Genomic DNA, 20,638 nt, shown 5'->3' with positions numbered 1-20,638 from the left:
AAACCACCATTTTCCCAAACAAAGAACTGGGTCTAAAGAAAAACATAAAAAGGTTTAATATGTTATGATTGGCTTTATAAAGAATCCTGTCATCCTGTTTGTAGGTGCAAACATCAGATCCTGATTTCAGAAACCTGGATTACATTTATCCATCTTTCAAGAAACCTGAAAATTCTAGTTAGACTCCAGTGAAAGAAGGCAGGATACTGTTGTACACATCGATGTTTCTAAATGCAGCAGGCACCACAGCTAAGTGAAACACAAACAACAGCGGCAGAAAAAAAGCCCCAGATAATGAAAAACTACTTGGTCATCCAGATGGAGAAATCATGGAAAAGATGACCAATTAGTAGTAGAGATGATAGAGGACATCAGTTTCCCAACAAGTCAGGCTGCTTTGTGCACAAACAGCATGCACTAATCAGAAACCAGGATACATTTTTATTCATCACTTGCACATGCAGGACCAGATTTCTCCATGCATGTCCATGTAAACGCTTCCCTGTTCTTTCCAGAGCTCCAAAAAGTGCTGCTGCTGTACGATCTCCCCTGTCATCTGTTGGTCTCCCTCTGTGCCGCTGCATCTTGTTGTCTGATGTCATCACTGTCATCTGGATGTTATTTGTCCCAGTAATTGGGTACATCATGTTAAAGCAGGATTAGATTCAGAGTGTCTAACATGGCAGATGTCCTCGGAGTGGTGAGACTGATATTGTTTACCGAGGCCCATATTGGCTTGTGTCTAAAGTTTTAATCAGCTGTTAAGCAGCACAAAAAGGATTTCATTAGCATGGCTTGTTGAGGTGACCTCGTAATGCCCCAGACACAGCTGTAGTCACGTTTTATAGGTTTTTAGTTGTAAAAATACTCAAATTAAATCATCTGAAATGCAGCGCTGAATTTCAGATGGTCGTAGGTCCAATTCAGAGCTGTCAGAGTCATGTCCAGGCCTTGAGGAGTGGCCGCGGTATCGGCTGTGACCGCAGTTATGGGAACACAGACGAGGCTCTGAGACGATTTCTGCCACTCTTAGTTTTCCTTGATTGCGATTAGATGGGATGGGAACAGACGGTGCCGCCTCAGCCCGCTGCTTCTGTCAATCAGCCCATTTAGCATGAATATAATAAGAGGCTGAGAACACACGCAGACACGCTGCATTCAGTTTTCATTCATTTTCAAATTCTGTCATCGTTATTTTGCTTATTCTTATTCATTTATTTCTTCTCTTTTAAAAATCTTGTTCCATTGCGGGTTTCGATTGCTTCTTCCTGTGTCATCCTTGTTTCTGCGAACACATCTATTAATTGATAAGACAAATATGGCCAAAAGTATGTGGACACAGTTTCTACTCCTACTTTTGTCCAGGGAAACTGTCCTTCCAAGAAAAATGACAGAATCAGACACTTCAGCACAAAACAGAATAAAACTCCGGGAACCTTTTCAAAAATAGAACAGCCATGTGCAAACTCCTGGTCGTAAAAAACTTTACTACATCACCGTTTACCCCCGCAGTCTCAATTTGGACAAGAAATGCATTCTCCTCCTGCTACAGACACAGTATGTGAAGTAGTTACAGAATAATTAGAAAGACTCATGTTTTTAATGACTAAAACACATCAGGTTGTATTAACGTTGTCTGTAGGCTGCAGCACAAAGTAGGAAATGACAACAATAACCACAAAACGGACAAAAAAGAAGCTGTTTAACAACATTTACCCACGATAGAAGCACAGAAATAAAGGAAACATTACCAAATCAGGAAGGAAGATAAAACGGACAGACAGACATGCCGCCGGTGGAATAAGAAGCTGTGCAGAGGACGGAACAAAGTCACACAGTTTCTCAAGTTTCTCACCCACAACAACACAATCGTTACTCTCCATTACTCCTACTTGCCGGATTTGCCACCCTGTGACTTCTGTCTATTCCCCAAAAATTTAACACAAAATTTGATGTACGGTCTCTCCTCAAGTTTCATGTTCATGGAGAAATGGAAGAAGCACAGACCAGTGGTCTCAAAAACGTGTGCAACTCAGGCGCTGATATTGATTAAGCAACAAAAGTTTGAATATTTACTCAGAGAGACGACAGCTTCTCTGTGCTGCGTGCATGTCTCGGTGCTGCACACCGTTCGTTCGTCCCAGAACTTTTTGTTTCAACCTTTTGATGAGAACTTACTTGACAGTTGATGATTTTTTTGCTTTGCCAGTGTAGGAGACACACACCTATTCCTACATTATTAATAATGAAAGGTCCAGTGCAAATGAATCAAATTTGAAAATAGCTTTGTGGTCATCAGTTTAAGTTTTGTTTAAAATGTTTTAATGCAAAGCTGCTGTTTGAGCAATTTCTTTTTTTTAAACCCTGTCTGTTGTCTATCATGACAGGACCTGCAGGACATCAAAAATGTCACATTTAACTACATTGTTTGTTACATGCATGCTGTGATACAATATTTAAAAAATAATCACAGCCACTTTATTATACAACGCTGTTTTTAAAAAAAAAAAATTCTGTAAGGAGTCGTTTCATTTGTGCTGTCAGGAGCGGGATAGAAAATGCTGCATGTTAGAGTTAAAGCTATGACGAGGAGAAGAGTATTTACTTTAACTTTCACTCTGAATAATAATCAACTCTCACCTACACACAAGATAATATCACACCTCGCCTCACAATGAATCATAAAACAGAAAATAAATTGTGTTTGGAAAATTTTACTGAACTACATCTCAAGGGATGGTTATTGTTGCTTTTTTTTTCAGAATAATCCAGTGATAGTTGACTGTACATCCATGCAAACATTACCAACAGGAAGTGCTAACAATTAATCCAGCCAATATCTCCAAGCTTTGAGGGATTTAAACTCTCTGAAAACCCTTGAATCTGACAGCTATCTTCTTTATTCACTATTTCCTCATTTGGGCCGTAACATGTCAGAAGACACAAAATCACAATTATTATTATACAATTATATAATTTCCTAAAGCGAAATGTGATGTCTTTAGATGTCTTTTTTTTTTTTTTAAAAGACAGGTTTAAACCCAAGCGGCAACCAATAGTGACGTCGCCCATTGGTTTGTAAACGGTCGTTACAAAGCCACGAGTTTGGAATTTGGCCGTCGCCAGGTAGTCAGTAGTGACCATATTTAGACGAGCTGGGGGGGGTAGCAAGCGGGGGGATCTGACTTGATCTGATTGGAAACCATGCCATACTACGTCCCGCCCACCGATAGCCTTAACCTGACTGGACTACAGGCATGTCAATCAAACAGACACGCCCACAAAAACATAGCTTTTTTTTTAAACCTTATCTTAAATTAATGATGGGATTATTTTCAGATGGACTGACAGAAAAAAAAAAGTGACTTTAGCTAACAACACTGAAATAACTCGTGGAAAAATAATTTTATGAGAGTCGTTGAATGGGAGTCTATGGAACTGGAGGCTTTTTGGAGCCAACCTCTAGCGGCAACCGGTGGTATTGCAGCTTAACGCACTTCCGCATCGGCCTCAGACCTGGAAGGGTCCACTTTTATATACAGTGTATGGTTAAACTCAAAGATTTATAGAGTACTTTGTATTACTCTCACAAGAAATTAAGCAAACGTTAACATTTGAGAGCCAGAGTTGCCGATTGATATTCTCTTACAGAGATGATGACAACAATGGTAACTAATAGGGCAGTTGGAGAGCTCAATAGTCCACTTTTCATTGGCATGCAAATCGACAACTGCTACCACCAACATATATATGAATTTTTTAATTCAATTTTATGAATGGTGTCAAAATACGCTTGTGCTTAGCTGAGCCCTCACATCTAAGCTGTTGTACCAGTTCCAGTCCTCCCTTATGAAACCAGTCCCACAGGTCTCCATAACAGCTGCATACTGTATTAAGTTTGAGTAAATACATGAGTATCCCAGAGAATTACAAATACCTATGAATATGGATTGTAATATGGAGTCATTGTATTTCTAAAACCCCTTTACTACCATCTCCTGGATTTTTCAGGTCCACTTTATTTATTTAGTGCCGTATCACAGCACAGGAGATCTCAGGAAGAAGGAAGCCCCTGTCAGATCCAGACTCTGAGATGCCTCGACCGATTCATACCTATGGTTTCCGTCGCCCAGCCAGCCCGGCTGCTTGGAACCTGCTGGGGGACAGCTAGCAGGGTGGGGACAGCTAGACGTAGATAATGGGTTGTTTTCTACAGTGTGGACCCGCAATTCCAATTGCATAACGTTGCCTTCAAAGAGACTGATATAAACCCATAAACAGCAGAAAAGAACAGAACAGTGCATTGGCAACAGGATTTGACACAATATGCTTAACGTGACATCAGAAGTGACACACAGGATCCAGGATTAACTTGTCTGGCATTTAGTAGACCAAAGGTCCTATCTTACAATGTCAATAAAAAATGAAAAATTATTGGTGGATCTGGCCAATAAACTGAATCCTCTCCAAAATGTATTTTGGCTCATGATACATCCTTCCACCAATTTGTCCGTAATTCTGCTGAAAAACAAACCAAAAAGCCACACAGGAAACGTAACCTCCCTGGTGGCGGTAAACATGCTGCTAGCATGTGAGTCTGATATTATTCGCTTGTTCACTCATTCCCTGCATTGGGTGCTCCTTAATTTAAGCAATAGTGTCAAACTAAGTGAGATTTCGGACGCTTAATCGTCATCATCATCATCGGCGTCACTATTTTTGTCTTTACTAACAGCTGTGTAGTCATTTTGTCTGTGGTATTGTTAGTAAATGATAGTCTACATGCCATGGGAACTAATTTCTTGTTCCATTATAGAATTTAGAATAATAGAATAGGGTTACTTTATGTATTCTATTCTATTCTATTCTATTCTATTCTATTCTATTCTATTCTATTCTATTCTATTCTATTCTATTCTATTCTATTCTATTCTATTCATGTTGGGGATTTAGCCTGACTTGTCTTTATTGGGTCTGTTGAGTTGGACTGAAACCTTCATCACTGTTGCTCTCTTGTCTTCAGATGGATTTTCCTCTGGTCAAAATGTGGACGTTCCTTCCCGTCCTTCTGCCAGACGAACGTAAATATTCAAAGGCAGGATTTTTTTGCTTGCTGTCTGTGTGTATATGTCTGTTTCTGGGCCTGTATGTGTGTGTGAGCGATGCTAATTGGCCCGTCCTGCAGAGCCCGGTCTGTCAGCGACAGAAGGGAAGGTGTTTAAAATGCAGAGAGCAGTCACGGCTGGAGGAATGCTAGCTACAAAACACTCTCTCCCTCTGTCTCTCCCTCTCTCTTCTGCTTTGCTGCTCTTTCTTTTTCCTCCATGCTTCCCATCATCCCTTTTTCTCTTTGCTCTTTGTTTACCTCGTCCTCCCTCTCTCGTTTTCCATTTTCCCTCTCCTCCCTCTTTCACAAACACCATCTGGTCATTTTCTGTGACTCAGCGCTGTCGCCTGCTGGAGGCTCTGCCACACACACACACACACACACACACACACACAGACACACACACACACACACACACACACAGACAGATCTGTGACATTTCAAATTTGCTGCCTTTAAGATTTGTGTGACGGTGTGTGATACTGCCTCAGTGTGTTGTGCAGACGTAAACATGCATACTGATTTAAAATCTCGGCCGTCGTCTAAAAAAACCTCCTTGGTCGTTAATGTGCGGTTGACTGGCATTGACACTGTGATGGAGGCATGAAATCGTGTAGGGAGTAGGTCAGGGTTGCGGGATGAGTCGACAAACATTTAACATGGGAGATAACTGTTGATAAATATTGTATTGATGATAATAACCATGAAGGTTTTCGATACCTGTACTGGTACTGATACCTTGCCTTTGATACAAGAAAATTCCATTACACATCAGAGTACAAAACTTTAGTTTTTATGCCATTTATACCCCGTAAACAATTCATTTGCTATCTGTAGGTTTTCTTTCTGGCTGCACACAGAAAAGCCTCCTGTTATTGTAGCACACGCAATTCGTATAGATGTATGGCCAAAAATGTATTTGAAAAGGAACCACTCCCTATGTAGATATCAAGGGATCATATATAGCAATACAAACTCAGGAATGCTTAGTTTGAAGTGTACACTACACACTATACGCTAGTGAAAACTAATTATGAATATCCAGTTTCTGCCAATAGAGCTGACTAAATCCCACGCATTTAACATTTAATACTAACATTCACAAATAAAGCATTTTTCTGTATCTTCATATTCATTTTTATTTCTGACTGGTACACACAGACCTCCCTCTCTTTAGTAACCATAGGAACAGAGCTCGCAGAGCCTCTGAGCAGCAGCTGTAGAGTCGTCGCTAACAGTGATGTTTGACAGCAGTGTGAGGTGCAAAAAGTTCATTTCAGCTCACACCATGAAAACAGTAGGACTGAAATAAATTTGTAAATTACAACGAGCTTCAAAACTTGACTTCTGAACCAACAAGTAGTCTAAAGAACTTTAGTGTTAGCATTTGGTGTTATTATCGGCTTCATTTTTTAAAAATTCTACAGCACTGCAATAAGTCTTACAAAACAGGAGATCAATTTAAAGAGTTATATACTGCAGCTACAGAGAATGTTAACTCTATTTACCTTAAATAACTAGCTAACCCACTGTTAGCCCCACTCATTTTTTCATTAACATTATCTTGGTAATTTATTGCCATTAAATGCAAAAATAAATTGTGTAAGATATGCAGGACATTTTAGATATTTTCTCTTACATAAATTACAGTTATGGACTCTTTGAATTGGAGAAGAAATAAATGGACTTCTCAATTTGACTCCTGAATGGACCTGAATGCATTTAGCTAATGTCTTTCACATCCAGGTCTCACTGCAGTCGGGTTGATTTAATGCTGCCTCCATCACTTTATCATGTGACAAACAGTCATTTGTTGGCTGCCAACTCTTCCCCACCTCCAACAAGCTCCAGCCTGTCACTATAATTGGATGTAACCACTTGTTACTAATAACTCAGCTCTGTGTTTGTGTTCACATTTATAGAATATAACAACCTCAAAGTATTTCCATGCAGCAACACAAACAGCCTAAACGTATTCTTTCCCGCGTGTTTTACTGAGTGTGTTTACATCAACAGGAAGATCCTGGGTATGATCTGGTTTTTAAGGATCATGTGTTTAGTGTATGTGAACATCACATCCTGTTGTCAGAAACCTGGATCAGCCTTTGTCCAGGGTTTGAGACAATGAGACACCTCAATGTGCATGCTGGACTCCTGTGAAAGAAAGAAAGCAGTTAGTGTTGCAGATGCTGCAGATCTACTGCACAGGTGCAGCTTCATCTGAGAGATGTTCCACAAACTGTCACATTTTAGTCTTTGGGCACTGAAAACATTTAGTATACGTGTTCTTTTAGATAGAGAAAGTATAGAATCGCTGACCTATTCAAGTCCGCAGTAGACAGGTTGGGTCAACAGCAACCGTCACGTTCAATGTTAACAGTTAAAGGAACTTCACTTTAACATTTCATAATGCTGCCTCACAGTTACCAGCACAAATAGCACGTGGTAATCAGTAACCAGGATACTAGTATTCATCATATAGAACAGATTTGTGGTTCATGTAAACCTCATGTGCCCAATGTGATCAAAACTGGGATAAGTGTAATAACCAAAACGCTCATGTCCACAGAAACACTCATTTACACACAGGTTGTCAGGTTGTCTGGTTGTCAGGAGATGTATTTTGGGAGATGCATGAAATGACATTTAAAACAACAGATAGGTTGCGTTTGCTTGTGAATCTGCTAATGTTAGCACTCACTTCTACACTTAAAATGACAAAACACGGGGTACACTTCACTTTCCACCTACTTCTAGTATTTACAGGCTAAAAACATTTACTAAATGACTCCTTCTCCTTTTGAAGGACTTTATACTTTTACTCTGCCACAAACATTTAATGACTATGGTCACAGTTTACCGTACGATTTTATAGATATAACACAGAAATAACAACCTATAAATGTGATGCTTTGTTGTAGTTTAAACTGTCTAATAGTATTTAAAATCAGAGAAGAAACCAATTGTTTGGTTTGATAATCATTCTTATGTAAAGATACTGAACATTTTATGGTTCACGCTTCACACGTGACAGTTTGATGCTTTTTCCTTGCAGACACTCAAGAAACTCTTCATTGGAAAAAAACAAAAATCATTGTGAATGTGACCAGCATTTCACTCTACTTTCTGAATTTACTCAGTCAATTGATTTATTCATCTCTGAACTTATCAGGATAACAAGCAGCTAATTAATTCATCATAAAAAAATATATATATCTGCAGTGTTATATGAAATAGTCAAAAGCCAATCAACTGGTGCATTAAAATGCTGCTTACATATTAATGCATGAGTAATTCAAATCGAATGATGTATAATATAAATTGTATAACACTCCTAGGAACCATTTTTCTACACTGAGTACTTTTCTTTGAGTACTTTAAGGGCATTTTTCAGCATTACACCCCCTCCCTGTAGCCCCGCCCCTTCATCATTCAACATTCCTATTGATGGAAATTCGACTGATCCCTGCTGTTTTTCAGCATTATATGCATTATATTTATTTACATAATTTAGACTCAGTAACATTTTCAGTGTTGGACTTTTATTAATAATGGAGTTGCCTACTTTTTACAGTGTGGTATCGATACTTTTACTTAACTAAGGGAATGCTTGCCTCCTTGTGTGGTTAGAGCCTAATTTTCCACCTGTATAACTGATAGGGTCTGTTTCCATGGTGATACTAATCAGTTTATGAAGTAAATAAATGTAATTTTGAGTATTGATAAAGAAGTAGAAGGGATAAAATCCTAAAAACATGTTGAGTATTAGTCAGGTCCATCACCTTGTTCTCAACAGTCAGTAACATTGTCCAGTTGCATCAATATCCCATATTTCTTTTTTTGTTTTTTCCCTTTTTACAAACTGGCAACTATATTGACCCCCCTTCCCTCCTCTGCTGCCTCTCAGGCCCTAAGTGGATTAAATGGATTCGAAACACGAGCCGCAGCCGCGCTAATAGCATTGCTTGAATTTTAAGCAATGCACGGTGGATTGATTCCAAGTCTAAAGAGCTGTAGCATTGTAACCGAGATGCATGAAGTGCTCTCAGTAATGTAGCTCCGCCACACTGACACACTGACACAAACTGTACATTAGCTGTCTGCTGAGTGAAGTCAATCTAATGGTTCGAATGGTTTTTGAAGGCTAATGGTGATAAGTTTGGTCTGGAGCTTCTATTACCTCATCATTTGTTCTCAAGTGTAAAGTCTTTGAATGTTACCATTGTTATCCAAATAAATAAGTGTCAGGTTCATTTCTAATTCTAAATTGGTCATCGGTGTGAATGTGAGCATGAATGGTTGTCTGTTTTTCTGTGTTTGCTCTGTGATGGACTGTCCAGGGAGGATAGATGGATAGACTCCAATCCCCCATGCCTCGGTTTAGGATAAAGCCGGTATAGATAGTGGATGGATGGATAATAAAAACATTGCTCTGGTTTTAGCCCTGAATCCAACCACCAGTTATGTTAAGTATTTTCTGAATTCATTGATAGACTGATAAATTAATTTTGGTGGCACAGTGGCGCAGTGGTTAGCACTGTCGCCTCTGTCATTTAGTCAGAGAATCTGCGCATCCATTTGGCCTGAAAACATTTTTTAACAGATGCTGATGTCATGGCATACTTAGGGAAATATGCTGACTTTTTGACCCTCTGGCTTTCATTGGGCAGATGGCTGCAGAGAAACAGAGAGGGAACGAGAGGAGAGATCGGGGTATGACGTGCACAAAATGTTCCCAGCTGGAGTCAAACTAACATTGCTGATGCCTTTAAAAAACTGTCTGCTTTATAGCTGAAATGTGCACTGTTTGACCATATTTAGATTATTGTTGTTTCTTCTGCCTTTCTATGACACCTGGCTTGTCTTGTAAAGAAACATTTCTGATTTCCAATGTCCTCAGACAAAGTTGCATACAAGCCAGAACATTGTAATCATTTTGTTAAGTTTCTTATTTTCTGTTTACTGTTTATTTCAGTAACATATCTTTGTTTTGAATTACACTTTTCCACGTGACATCACCACAATGCTAGAGGGCAGTCTCATTCACTAAGTCATGTTTAACGGCTACTATTAACTAGTACCACAGACTGTGTATAAAAGTTGACGTAGCTTCTGGGTCACAAAAATGAGGCTGATGCAGAAGTGCCTTAAGCTGTAATACCACAGAGTGCCATTCATCTTCTCTCATGTAATACAAAGTCAATAAATTTTTTCCACAAGTCAATTTGGTGTTGTCAGCTTTGGTGAAGTCGCCTATTCTTAGTAGTTTTCTGTCAGTCCATCTGAAATTAACCCTGTCATTAATTAGAAAATAAGCTTCAAGAAGCAGGGATTTTGGGGGAGTGTCAGTTTGATGGACAGGCCTGTGGGGCAGTCAGTTTTCCACTATCGGTGGACAGGATGTAGTATTGTCACATTTCCAATCAGATGGCGCCAGATCCACCGCTCGCTCCGCTCCAGCTGGTCACAGCTCGTCACTTCCAGCTTCAAACTGATCTGAAATAGCGAGAGGGCGACAGCCAAAATCCGAGCTTCACAACGGCCGTTCACAAACCAATGGGTGACGTCACCATCGGTTACCGCTTGGTCACGGCCCAGTGTGTAAAGGCCTTAAGTGAGACTACATTATGTGGCAGAGAGAATTTCATACATAGCTGTTCAAATGTGCGATTAGAAGAGAAGTGAAACGTATTCGGAGTGATGCTGAAAATTAAAAGCTGACAAAACTGAACTCGGAGTTATGAAGCAATAGTTAGACAGACAATGTAAATCTGGATGATGGTGGAGGGCAGCGAGATGCTCCACCACCTCATGACACACAGACAGAAAAGAAAATGAGTGTTTTGTTGCAACCTGTCCTCGGCCTGTGGTTCGTGGAGCTGGCCTCTGCGTCAGCCGTTAATTGCTACTTGTCCCTTGCTGATGCAGCCCTTTCATTGCTAATTTTAGGCACCCAGCTAATTATGAGTCTTACCATGGGGCAGTAACCTGATGAAGTGATAATGACTGTGGAGGAAAAGGAGGCCGTGAAAATAGAAATACAGACAACAAACATGAAGCGCTAACTCCCAGCTTTGGATCTGCATCTAACAATTATTAATGTCAATTTTATTTTAAATTACCTTATTTAATCATTTAATTTAGGTTAGTCTAACAATAATAAAAAAAAAACATATTTGGCCCATTCTACTTGTTAAATGACTTCATTGATTAATGCTTAATTATAGCTGTTGTAGACTCATATTCTGCCTGCTGACTGTTTAATCAGCTAATTGCTTTAGCATGACTGTTTCTCTTTTTCTAACTGATTTGTTTTGTGTCAGAGAGGAGGGACTCACCAAAACCAGCTGTGCTCGTGATAAGCTGCCGAAAACCTGCCAAGATGTTCTATGTTTCAGCCATTTATGCACTGATTTCCATTCAGATGTTAAATGCAAAATGCTGCCCTTCTTCTGCTGATCATTACGGAGCTGGCCTCTTTCTCTGGACAATGATGTGATTGGAGCTGATTGGATTTGCTGCCACGGCTACAGTCCATCTCTCTCTCCCGCTCTCTCTGTCTCTTTCTCTGTCGCTGTGCTTAATGGTGCCTTTCTAAAGGCTTTATTAGAAGTAATTTGCTGCAGCGAGCGCTGACTGATATCTGGGCCATGACCCTGTCTCTCAGTTGAAGGGTAAAGAGGGAGTCCCAGTCACACTGGAGATGGCAGGCCCTGCACTTTGTCCATAGATTAGAGTCTTTACGCTCCGCACTGAATACATTGAAGAGCACAGAGGGTGAAATAAGAGGAAGAGTGAAATGACAATGCTCAGTGATTCAAACCAGGAATGTGTTTGGACGTGACTGTGGTGGATTGATTCACATCAAATTAGAGGCGCGAATGAATCATTAACTGCTCGAGTCCTCCAAACAAGTCCTCAAAAATAAATACCAAAATCAACAGTTTGTAATTTTAATATTTTCTTGGAGTTTTCTTCAATGGTTGTTTGTGCAAATAGCTAATCAATTATCTCTACTGGTTGTGTAAAACAACATGAGGCATGGCAGCAAATGTCCAAATAAACAAAGCAGAAAGTCAGGTGATGTAGTTATAAAACCGTAAAGTCTGCAAAGTACAGACTTCAGGGTGGATGGATGGGTCGACACAACGTTGGACTTCTACAAGAGAGATTGTTGCTTTTCCTGGGGGTCCAGTTTGAGTCTAATTCTGTTGTCACTATATATGTTACCTCTGGGGTCCATATTAAAAAAACACAACATTTCCTATCACCTCTACGCCGATGATACTCAGATATACCTACCTCTGAAATCTGGCATTGCCTCTGTCGTTAATAAGCTGCCTGGCCGATGTCAAAACCTGGCTCTCGCAAACTTTTCTGAGTCTCAATGAAGGTAAAACAGAGATCTTGCTGCTCAAACCCTCTCGCCTTTCAGCTGTGACACCTGACAGTCCTTCATCTTGTCTTAGCCCTACGGCAACCCACTCTAAATTTAATGTAAAGAATCTGGGTGTGATTTTTCATTCCTCGTTTAAATTAGATCTCCAGATTAAATCTGTTGTTAAAGCCAGAGTTTTAGCTAAGGTCAAGCCCTTTCTCCCCTCAAAAGACCTGGACAGAGTCATTCATGCATTTATCTCCTCTAGGTTGGACTATTGCAATTCTCTGTATGTTGGATTTGGCCAAAATCTTTTATCCTGGCTTCAGATGGTGGAGAACGCTGCAGCGAGGCTTCTGACTGGTACACGTAAGCGTGAAAACATTACACCAATCTTGAAATCTCTCCATTGGCTACCTGTCCAGTGCAGGCTGATTTTAATATGTTAAATGTTTGTTTGCAAGTGTTTAAATGGAGCAGCCCCTGCCTATCTGTCCGACCTGCTGCAGCCCCATAACCCTCCTCGCTTACTCAGGTCTCTCGACCAACAGCTATTAGTTGTCCCTAGATCTAAAATGATGACCTGGGCCATGCCTTCTCGGTTGCAGCTCCCAAGCAATGGAACAACCTTCCAGGTCTTCAACCTCTAATATTGATAAACTGTTCAAAAACGTATTTATTCTCTGTGGCTTTTCCACTTTAATCACTACTTCAGTTCTTATCTACTGCTCTTACACTTTTGCGTGCTTTGTGTAAACTTAATCCTGCTTTTGATGTCATTTGTTTTTATTGATCAAGTCCATTTAACCGTGTTTGACTCATTTTGTTTATGTGCTGCACTTTGGTCAACCTTTGTTGTGTTTTAAATGTGCTATACAAATAAATTTGACTTGACTTGAGTTTCCTGTTTTAAACTGTTTAAACAGTTAATGATTATTATATTTCCTCTGGCAGAGGTTCAGACTTAGCGGTAATATTTGGTGGAATTTTTGTAGGGAATCACATACCTGAACTTCTCCAAGCTGAAATGCTGCATCACTTTCCTCAGCACAGTGTGGGAGTCCTGGTGGGCGATTTTCAAATTCAGTGGAATTAGCCTCTGTGAAAGTAGCCTTACACGACTTTTAAGTGTATATTTGGCTCCGGTTATGTGGGTCTTCTTATTTGAAACAATAAATATTTTGTTGTCAGGTTAAATGCTTTTTATCAGTTTATTTGTGTCATATCTCCTGTGGGTCACATCAGAAAGTTGGGACCAACAACCACAAATCTTTGTTTCAAAAATAAAAGCATTTTCTCATGTTACACCAATATGGTTAATGATTAATTCTGTTCAGGCACATAAGAGCACTGGAATAGGTTTAAGAAAAAAAAAAATCTAGGTTTGGGTTTAAAGAAAAAAAAAATTAATTAGGGTACCTGTTGTGGTTACCTAAGTTGATAAGGTTACAATCAAGCAGGCGGTGTGTGCACATCCCATTCAATATATGAAAAACACTGCTCCAAAAAATAAAGGGAACACTTAAACAACACAATGTAACTTCAAGTCAATCACACTTCTGTGAAATCAACCTGTCCAGTTAGGATCAACACTGATTGTGGATCAGTTTCACCTGCTGTTGTACAAATGGAACAGACAACAGGTGGAAATGAGGCAATTATCAAGACAACCCTATAAAGGAACGGTTCTGCAGGTGGTGACCACAGACCGTTTCTCTGTCCTCGTCCTTTCTGGATGATTTTTGGTCCCTTTGCATTTTGCCAGTGTCCTCACCACTAGAGGGAGCATGAGGTGTCTACAACCCACAGAAGTTGCTCAGGTAGTGCAGCTCATCCAGGATGGCACATCAATGCACGCTGTGGCAAGAAGGTTTGCTGTGTCTGTCAGCACAGTGTCAAGAGGACGGAGGAGATACCGGGAGACGGGCCGGTCCACCAGGAGACGTGGAGGGGGCCGTAGGAGGACAACAACCCAGCAGCGGGACCGCTATCTGTTCCTTTGTGCAAGGAGGAGCAGGAGGAGCGCTGCCAGAGCCCTACAAAATGACCTCCAGCAGGCCACTAATGTGCATGTTTCTGCTCAAACTGTCAGAAACAGACTCCATGAGGGTGGTACGAGGACCCGACGTCCACAAGTGGGGTCTGTGCTCACAGCCCAACACCGTGCGGGGTGATCGGACTTTACCAGAGAACACCAAGATTGGCAGCTTCTCCGTCGGTGCCCTGCAGTCTTCACGGATGAGAGCAGGTTCACACTGAGCACATGTGACAGACGTGACAGAGTCTGGAGACGCCGTGGAGAACGTTCTGCTGCCTGCAACATCCTCCAGCGGGACCGGTTCGGCGGTGGGTCAGCGATGGTCTGGGGAGGCGTTTCTTTGGAGGGCCGCACAGCCCTCCATGTGCTAGCCAGAGGTACCCTGACTGCCATTAGGTCCCGGGATGAGATCCTCAGACCCGTTGAAGACCATCTGCTGGTGCAGTGGGTCCTGGGTTCTTCTGATGCAGGACAATGCTCGGCCTCATGTGGCTGGAGTGTGTCAGTAGTTCCTGCATGATGAAGGCCTCGATGCTACGGACCGGCCCGCCCGTTCCCCAGACCCGAATCCAATCCAGCACATCCGGGACATCGTGTCTCGTTCCGTCCTCCGACGCCACGTCCACCGCAGACTGTCCGGGAGTGGACTGATGCTTCGATCCAGGTCTGGGAGGAGATCCCTCAGGAGAACATCCGTGGTCTCATCAGGAGCATGCCCAGGCGTTGTAGGGAGTGATACAGGCACGTGGAGGACACACACACTACTGAGACTCATTTGGACTTGTCTTCAGGAATCTCCACAGAAGTTGGATCAGCCTGTGATCTGATTTTTACACTTTTATTGAGTATGATTCTGAATCCAGACCTGCATTGATAATGATTTTGATTTCCATTGATCATTCTTATGTTATTTTGTTCTCAAGATATTCTCAAACCTGTTGATAATCACAAGATAATGGTTCCCAAAAAGTTTTAATAAACTCAAAGGCAAAGTTTTGACACTACCTGGTCTTTATCAAGCAAATTACCAGGGAGCCATTTTTTTTACACTATACTGACATTATCATGTGTACAATTCCTTACAAAACATAACGCATACATAATCAAGATAAAATACACAATCATCACCTTCTGAATGTCTCAGAAACATTAAATCAACGATGTCTCAGTGACTAACAGTATGTTTTCAGGAGAAGGACAGTAAAGACATTCTATCCAAGGATTTGGATGCTCACCTCTTCCCCCTCATTATCATTAATTTGCAAAATTAGCAGTCATTGTAACAGTGGATGCAAAACCAGCTTTTGGATATTTACTTCTGCATTAGTATGTTAGTGTGACGTCTTTGTCCTCCTGGCAGGTCAGGTCAGGGACATCATGACCTCAGCAGGGTGTTATTGAATACTAGCCACAATGAAAATAAAATATGAATTGCTGAACTACCAGCCTGATGGATCAGAATAAGTCCTTAAGGTTTAGAGTAAAATGAGTGATAAGTGGGAGGCTGGGTGGTTTATAGAGACAACAGGTGGGAGATTGAGGCAGGGAGGAGTGTGATGATGAAAGATAAATAAATTGTTGACTTCAGCTGACAGTCACGCAGCAGTCGTCAAATCGTCGTCCAAATCAAAACTCAACTCCGTTATGTTTATTGCATTTCTGCCTCGTAAAGCTGGATACGAGTGCACAGTCTGTATCAGCTAAACCAGTTTTATGAGTTCCTGGTCTATCAGTGTTTCCATAGATACAGAGCATGCCTCATGAGGATGCTGCTATATACAGTCATTCATGCATATTCATAATGAATTATGAAATGCCCTCCACGCAGAATGTGTGAAATAGACAGCACTCTGTGGATGATACAATATTCATTGGTTAAAAGGCCTGTGGAATGGTGCACATGAGCTCAATACTGACAGTGTGGTGAAGGCTGGTCAGACCAGTGCTTTAACACAGAGAAAAATCTGTACAGTCGTCACAAATATCTGTCGATCACTTACAGATGAGGTGAATAACATAACAGTTATCTTGTAACAATAGCACATGCAAAAGGTCGGGGATATATAAGGATGATAAGTGAACACTGACCAACCTGTTGGATGTGGCAGAAATGGTTGAGTGTAAAGACCTTTAGACTTTGCAGGTTTCCCACTGGGCATGACATCGCTGGAATATCTTGGAGTTATAAAAAGTTTATTCCAAACATGGAAAGTCTGAGGATTTGGGCCATATCATGGAGTATCATGGAGTTGTGTTTGTAGCATTTAAAATTTTTGTTTCAATTTAATAACATGTCATTTTCTCCATGAAGTATTTTTCAATATGTAATATTCACCTTGTTTGTCTTTGTCCTGCTTATCAACAATCACTTCAGTCAACATGTGCTTTTTCCTGTAGCTGCTAACGAAGGCAAACTTGCAGGAAAATTTCAATTTCAAGAGTTTACAATGACTTCAAATATTGGGTGTTACGTGTAGAAGACAGAAAAGCCAGTTGAAAAGTTTGTAAAACTATTATTGATCTATTACAATTTGGGAGAAGGAGCCCTTCACAGCCAACAGTAAGAAGCCTGTTGCCCCCACTGATCTGCTGCCACCCAGTGGAGGACAATCTTTAGGAAAGGCAGCCCAAAGAAATTCATTTATTTTGCTCAGTTTATTGTTTAATCTGTTAAATTTTGTCCTGAAAATGCCTGTGAACTAGCATATAGACAAACTGCTGGGAATAAAATATTGTTGCTGGATTTGATCAGATCAGCACAAAGGTGGGCTAGAGCGGGAGCCCTGACTTTGATAAGTAAAATATCAATAAAGCTGCACTATTGGCTACAAAAGTAAAACGAACAGCAATAATTCTCCTACTTATACCTTATACCTAAGGTACTTGGTAGGTAGCTATCGTGAAGAGCATAATGATGGCGTTGTAACGAGATGCACATTGAAACATCCGGACACACAATTGCCTTAGTTCCTTGCCTGAGCGGCCGTCAACCGTACATGTGTTGTAAGAACTGGAAACTGAGTGGCGGCACTGCATCATATCTTATATATGAATGGCAACGCTCTCGTCTGTATTAGTACCTACAGGGTCTGCACTCCAGAAATGCACAACAACACAGGCTGATATATGTCTGCAACGCTGAAGCTCTAAAAACTATTAAAAACCCATCAATGTGCCATTTAAAATGGACATCGATCAACTGTTCGTATACAGAGATGTTAGACAGTGTAATTTCTTACAGCTTGGGGGCATATTTATGATGGAACTGAATCAATAAGTAATGACTTTTTTTTAGCCACGCATAATGGTAATTAATAATCATTTTGATATGAATAAATTTGCAGTTTTTGTTGACAAAAATCAACTCCATCCACTCCTGCCTGTAGCCGTTGCATGACAGCTGCCTTCGTGAACTATATTTTTAGGCTAGCGTTGCATGCAGTGCTGTGAGCTGTAAGTACAGAAATATGGTGATCGCTCGGCTGTGTGGGTGAAGTGAAGCGGGAACACGTGACTCCCTCGACATGAACTCTTCATCTGCTCACCGCTGCCATTAAACACAACGTCTGTGGACCCAGTGAAATGGGAGTTATGATGTGTCATAAAACAATGTATGCTATTTGAAATCTTTTTGTTGCTCTGTTAATGTGCAGGAGACAGTCAGTCAGTCGATCTGTTAGAATCTGTAATCTGTGGTCTGTTGAGAAGGAGACATACTCGGAAGCAGGGTGTCTTTGAAGATTGAATGTTTACAGATTTTCATGGGGGACTGCTGCCATGCTCCATTAACATTTTTAATGCAGATGGAATTTGTGGAACGTCCCGCAGCACATTTTAAAGATCTAGAACGCAGTGTGTCTAAAAGGAGCAGTGAACAAGTCGCTTTTATTCTGATTTATGGGCAATTTTTTTAAAAGATGGACATCGTGAGCACCATTTGGGACTGATCAGCAACACGTGCGTCGCGCTTCAAGGAGCTCCAGCAGGATCCTCAGCTCCTGATTGTACTCTTTTCAGGCCCTTCTGAGTGTTTGTCTTTAAAACTGCTGTGATTGTTGCCAGGGTGAAACGGGAGGCTGTGGCTCAGATGGTAGAGTGAGTTGCACACTAATCAGAAGGCTGGCGGTTCGATCCCCAGCTCCTCCTGTCCACATGCCTAAGTGTCCTTGAGCAAGACACTGAACCCTGAGTTGCTGAGTACCATCGGTGTGTGAATGTACTCCTGGTGGCTGGATTGCATGGCAGCTCAGTCTCGCAGCAGAGGTGTTTGGGAGGTGTGGTGTGTGGAGGAGACAGATGAGGACGGTAAACTAAACCTGTTGAAGAAACGGTTTAGCTCATTGGCCCTCTCCAGGGAGCCCCCTGCTTGTCTCTCTCTCCCCTTGAACCCAGTTATCTCCTTCATCCCTGTTGAGTTTGGCCTCCAGCTTCCTCCTGTAGGAGTCCTTGCACTCCCTGAGCTTCTCCTTCAGGTCATGCTGCACTCTCCTGAGCTCCTCCCTGTTCCCAGAACTGAAGGCTTTTTTCTTCTTATTAAGAAGAACTTTCAGGTCACTGGTGATCCACGGCTTGTTGTTGGGGAAGCATTTTACAGTCCGGGATGGTCCGGTGGTGTGTTCACAGAATTTGATGTATTCTGTGATACAGTCCATCATGCTGTTGATGTCCTCCCCATGTGGTCCACACAGCACGTCCCAGTCTGTGGACTCAAAGCAGTCCTGCAGGGTGTATTTAGCCTCCGGTGTCCACCTCCTCACAGAATTTTCTCATCCCCATAAAAAGGGACTTCATTTTTTATTTTCTGCAAATATAGGTCCGGGAAAACCCAGCAGGATGGTGTACCTCATATTGAGTAACTGATCATCAGCTTTGATCATCTTATTTCAAATACTTATTTCAGTGCCAAGTAAGTGTAACACAATGTTTTTAATCTCAGACTCTTTTCACAGTGTTTCCCTTATTATTTTTTGTTGAAAAATTCACAAGTCATACAATGGTTTGCAAACTAGAACAGAATCAGTTCTGCATTGTTGGAAATACTCCTTGACATAATACTACAAAAAATACAAAAAAGAGGCTCCTTACACCTGCAAAGCTTGCCTGAGAAGCCTCACATTTTCTTCAGTATCAAAGTATCCAGTGAACGTTGTCCGAACATCCACTGGTACACTGCAAACATACCTCTAGTTTTGCCAAAATGGCAACTACTTCAAGCTAAAAAAAAACCAAGAACAGGTCTAAGGGTTGTAGCTGACTAGTGGCTCACACTGAATCCTGAGCAACAATCCTCGTGTAGTTGTTTGGATATTATTTGAGAGGAGGATCTTTGAAAGCCTTCCTCAGTAGATTGAACACAAATGTTCAGTAAATATTTAAAACCGCAACCACCTAAATATGTGCAGAGAAATTTGACAAATGACAGTTTGAAATGTGCAGATTTTCTCCCTCCCTTTACCAGAAGCACTACTGTGGGTTATACTGGCTCTAAGTGAGAAGCTGCTGACATTACTGCATGTTTCCAACACTGACTGATAAAAAAAAATAATAAGGAGAGATAAAAGGTTTAATAAGACCTGTCATAAACTTTGCACATCCACAGTCTCTGTGCATTTCTCTCAATGTTTGCATACAACTGAGCATTCCTCAGCATGCAAATCTGACAGCACACATGTGTGTGTGTGTGTGTGTGTGTGAGAGAGAGAGAGAGAGAGAGAGAGAGAGAGAGAGAGAGAGAGAGAGAGAGAGAGAGTACCTTGTGATGCTACTGTGTGTGAATGATTCAGAGATCAAGTGAAGTCATGAATAATAAACAGGGCATGCATTCAGCTGTGAATATTTTATGGTGCGTGAAAGTGAGCAGAAACATTCAGCAGACTTTCGCATCGTCCAGTCGACTCTCTCTGGACGGAGAGACAGTGGGAAACAAAGAGATGTTTTAACAACCTGAGGAGTTGAATTCAAGCAGTTACACACAGAGAACACGTTGAGGCTTTTTGAAGACCAATTGCTTTGGAATACACTCCGTAACTTCACACTTCATTTTACTCCAACACTTCAACACTTTTTGTCATGTTCAGATCGGACTCCACCAGCTCGGTGAGGCTGGACTTAGACA

At 41.2% G+C, this 20,638-nt stretch overlaps 1 protein-coding gene across 4 annotated transcripts in view; it reads left to right on the top strand.

The window, feature by feature from the left end:
• enox1 (ecto-NOX disulfide-thiol exchanger 1) overlaps positions 1-20,638 on the top strand; it is a 134,368-nt gene that overhangs the window by 45,669 nt on the left and 68,061 nt on the right. The window contains exon 2 of one of the 4 annotated variants that reach the window (XM_069155170.1): positions 5,024-5,081. The exons of 2 other annotated variants lie outside the window; for them this stretch is intronic. The gene's annotated coding sequence lies outside the window, so the exon portion shown is untranslated. Of the gene's footprint in view, positions 1-5,023; positions 5,096-20,638 lie in introns of all 4 variants that reach the window. One more of the 4 variants, XM_069155169.1, reaches the window with a different exon arrangement.

Source organism: Embiotoca jacksoni, unplaced genomic scaffold, assembly GCF_022577435.1.
Source record: "Embiotoca jacksoni isolate LCO1_2020_lvr unplaced genomic scaffold, fEmbJac1.0.p SCAF_2, whole genome shotgun sequence".
NCBI lineage: Eukaryota > Metazoa > Chordata > Actinopteri > Embiotocidae > Embiotoca > Embiotoca jacksoni.
The sequence above is the reverse complement of the archived record's forward strand: the minus strand, read 5'-3'. Positions and strand labels throughout refer to the sequence as shown.